This window comes from Arachis ipaensis, chromosome B5, assembly GCF_059453495.1.
Source record: "Arachis ipaensis isolate K30076 ecotype BB chromosome B5, ASM5945349v1, whole genome shotgun sequence".
Taxonomy (NCBI): Eukaryota; Viridiplantae; Streptophyta; class Magnoliopsida; order Fabales; family Fabaceae; genus Arachis; species Arachis ipaensis.
Window position 1 is genome coordinate 32,254,530 of NC_142440.1, and position 4,428 is coordinate 32,258,957.

The window sequence follows — 4,428 nt, forward strand, 5'->3', positions numbered from 1 at the left end:
GCAGTCTGGAGTTAAATGCCAGAAATACGTCACGAACCAGAGTTGAACGCCAAAAACACGTTACAAACCGGCGTTCAACTCCAAGAATGACCTCTCCACGTGTAAACTTCAAGCTCAGCCCAAGCACACACCAAGTGGGCCCCAGAAGTGGATTTATGCATCAATTACTTACTTTTGTAAACCCTAGTAACCAGTTTAGTATAAATAGGACTTTTTACTATTGTATTTTCATCTTTTGATCATTTTTGAGATCTCTAGACCTCCATGGGAAGCTGGCCACTCGGCCATGCTTACCCTATTTTCACTTATGTATTTTTCAACGGTAGAGTTTCTACACTTCATAGATTAAGGTGTGGAGCTCTGCTGTTCCTCATGATTTAATGCAAAGTACTACTGTTTTTCTATTCAATTCAACTTATTCCGCTTCTAAGATATCCATTCGCACCCAAGAACATGATGAATGTGATGATTATGTGACGCTCATCATCATTCTCACTTATGAACGCGTGCCTGACAAACACTTCTATTCTACATGCAAACAAGCTAGAATGAGTATCTCTTAGATATCTAATACAAAGGACCGAGTCCGAGATATTAGAATCTTTGTGGTATAAGTTAGAACCCATGGATGGCCATTCCTGAGATCTGGAAAGTCTAAACCTTGTCTGTGGTATTCCGAGTAGGATCTGGGAAGGGATGGCTGTGACGAACTTCAAACTCGCGAATGCTGGGCGTAGTGACAGACGCAAAAGGATAGTAAATCCTATTCCAGTATGATCGAGAACCTCCAGATGATTAGCCATGCAGTGACAGCGCATTGGACCATTTTCACAAGAGAGGATGGGAAGTAGCCATTGACAACGGTGATGCCCTACATACAGCTTGCCATGGAAAGGAGTAGGATTGATTGGATGAAGACAGCAGGAAAGCAGAGGTTCAGAGGAACGAAAGCATCTCTATACACTTATCTGAAATTCTCACCAATGAATTACATAAGTATTTCTATCTTTATTTTCTATTTATTTATAATTTATTTTTGAAAACTCCATAACTATTTTATATCCGCCTGACTGAGATTTACAAGGTGACCATAGCTTGCTTCATACCAACAATCTCCGTGGGATCGACCCTTACTCACATAAGGTTTTATTACTTGGACGACCCAGTGCACTTGCTGGTTAGTTGTGCGAAGTTGTGAAGTCATGTTTGGACCATGGTATTGTGCACCAGTTATTGGCGCCATTGCCAGGGAGAGAACGAACAACAAATTTTACAACCTCAGGGATCACAATTTTATGCACCAAGTTTTTGGTGCCGTTGCCGGGGATTGTTCGAGTTTGGACAACTGACGGTTCATCCTGTTGCTCAGATTAGGTAATTTTCTTCTTATTTTGTTTTCAAAAAGTTTTCAAAAATCTTTCAAAAAATTTTTCCTTTATTTTCAAAAAAAAATTATAAATCTTTTCAAATATATATATATATATATATATATATATATATATATATATATTTTTTAGAATTTTTAAGAATGAATTCTAGAGTTTCATGAAGCATGTAGAAGCCTGGTTGGCTGTAAATCCATATCCAAATTCATTTGGACTGAGGCTCCCAAGTCATCATTACAAGAGCAAGCTAGTTGTTGCTAATAAAATTTGTTATTGTATGACTGATTTGTATCTTCTAAAGCTTGGCTGGCTATTAAGCCATGCCTAACCCTCAGATTGGAGCTTTAGACTAAGAGTACAAGATTCCTGGAATTCATATTAAAAATTTTGGAATCTTTATTTTTCTTTTTCACATTAATTTTCGAAAAATCCAAAAAATCATAAAATCATAAAAATAAAAAATATTTTGTGTTTCTTGTTTGAGTCTTGAGTCAATTTTTAAGTTTGGTGTCAATTGCATTTTTTTCTAAAATTTTTATGCATTTTTCGAAAAATTCATGCATTCATAGTGTTCTTCATGATCTTCAAGTTGTTCTTGGCCAGTCTTCTTGTTTGATCTTCATATTTTCTTGTTTGGTGTCTTTTCTTATTTTTCATATGCATTCTTGCATTCATAGTGTCTATGCATGAAAAATTTCTAAGTTTGGTGTCTTGCATGTTTTCTTTTCTGGAAAATTTTTCAAAAAAAATAAGTTCTTGATGTTCATCTTGACATTCAAAGTGTTCTTGGTGTTCATCTTGACATTCATGGTGTTCTTGCATGCATCACATGTTTAGATCCAAAATTTTCATGCATTGCATCATTTTCATGTTTTTCTCTCTCATCATAAAAATTCAAAAATAAAAAATATATCTTATCTTTTTAAAAATCTTATCTTTTTAAATTCTTTTTCAAAAAAAAATCATATCCTTTCCATTTTTTATTTTCGAAAATTTCAAAAATCTTTTTCAAAATATTTTCAAAATCTTTTTCTTATTTTTATATCATATTTTCGAAAATCACATCATCAATTAATGTTTTGATTCAAAAATTTCGAGTTTGTTACTTGTTAAGAAAGATTCAAACTTTAAATTCTAGAATCATATCTTGTGATTTCTTGTGAGTCAAGTCATTAATTATGATTTTAAAAAAATCAAATCTTTTTCAAAACTAATTCTAATCATATCTTCCTATCATATCTTTTTTTTTTAAAAAAATCTTATCTTTTTTTTAAAATTTGATTTTCAAATATCTTTTCTAACTTCTTACCTTCTTATCTTTTAAAATTGATTTTCAAAATTTGTTTCAACTAACTAATTAACTTTTTGTTTGTTTCTTATCTCTTTCAAAACTACCTAACTAACTCTCTCTCTCTAATTTTTGAAAATCACTAACCCTTTTTCAAAATTTAATTTTCGAAAATACCTCCCTCTTTTTCAAAAATTCTTTTTAATTAATTAATTGTTTCAATTTTTAATTTTAATTTTAATTTTATCTTAATTTTCGAAAAATATTAACTCTTTTTCAAAATTATTTTCGAAATTCTCTTCTCCCTCACCCTCTTCTATTTATTTAATTACTTACTAACACTTCTCTTCATCTCATATCTCTGCTCTCCTCACCCTTGTGTTTGGATTCTCCTCCATTCTCTTTCCTTACATTACATTCTTTGCTTCTTCTACTCACACAAAGGAATCTCTATACTGTGACATAGAGGATTCTATATTTTCTTTGTTATTCCCTTCTTTGTCATATGAGCAAGAGCAAGGACAAGAACATTCTTGTTGAAGCAGACCCTGAACCTGAAAGGACTCTGAAGAGGAAATTAAGAGAAGCTAAAATACAACAATCTAGAGTCAACCTTACAGGAATTTTCGAACAGGAAGAGGAGATGGCAGCCGAAAATAATAATAATGCAAGGAGGATGCTTGGTGACTTTACCGCACCTAATTCCAATTTACATGGAAGAAGCATCTCAATTCCTACCATTGGAGCAAACAATTTTGAGCTTAAACCTCAATTAGTTTCTCTAATGCAGTAGAACTGCAAGTTCCATGGACTTCCATCTGAAGATCCTTTTCAGTTCTTAACTGAATTCTTGCAGATATGTGATACTGTTAAGACTAATGGAGTAGATCCTGAAGTCTACAGGCTCATACTTTTCCTGTTTGCTGTAAGAGATAGAGCTAGAGTGTGGTTGGACTCTCAACCCAAAGATAGCCTGAACTCTTGGGATAAGCTGGCCACGGCTTTCTTAGCCAAGTTCTTTCCTCCTCAAAAGCTTAGTAAGCTTAGAGTGGATGTTCAAACCTTCAGACAGAAAGAAGGTGAATCCCTCTATGAAGCTTGGGAGAGATACAAGCAACTGACCAAAAAGTGTCCTTCTGACATGCTTTCAGAATGGACCATCCTGAATATATTCTATGATGGTCTGTCTGAATTAGCTAAGATGTCATTGGATACTTCTGCAGGTGGATCCATTCACCTAAAGAAAATGCCTGCAGAAGCTCAAGAACTTATTGACATGGTTGCTAACAACCAGTTTATGTACACTTCTGAGAGGAATCCTATAAGTAATGGGACGCCTCAGAAGAAGGGAGTTCTTGAAATTGATACTCTGAATGCCATATTGGCTCAGAATAAAATATTGACTCAGCAAGTCAATATGATTTCTCAGAGTCTGAATGGAATGCAAGCTGCATCCAACAGTACTTAAGAGGCATCTTCTGAAGAAGAAGCTTATGATCCTGAGAACCCTGCAATTGCAGAGGTAAATTACATGGGTGAACCATATGGAAACACCTATAATCCCTCATGGAGAAATCACCCAAATCTCTCATGGAAGGATCAAAAGCCTCAACAAGGCTTTAATAATGGTGGAAAAAACAGGTTTAACAATAACAAGCCTTTTCCATCATCCACTCAGTAACAGACAGAGAACTCTGAACAAAATACCTCTAATTTAGCAAATTTAGTCTCTGATCTATCTAAGGCCACTGTGAG

General features: G+C 34.3%; 1 non-coding gene across 1 annotated transcript; it reads right to left on the reverse strand.

Annotated features, from left to right (window-relative positions):
- Positions 1-3,712: 3,712 nt before the first annotated feature.
- LOC148563774 (small nucleolar RNA R71) lies at positions 3,713-3,820 on the reverse strand. The gene has a single exon (XR_015884095.1). It is a non-coding gene; the product is annotated as a small nucleolar RNA R71 (small nucleolar RNA).
- Between the last annotated feature and the right edge of the window lie 608 nt (positions 3,821-4,428).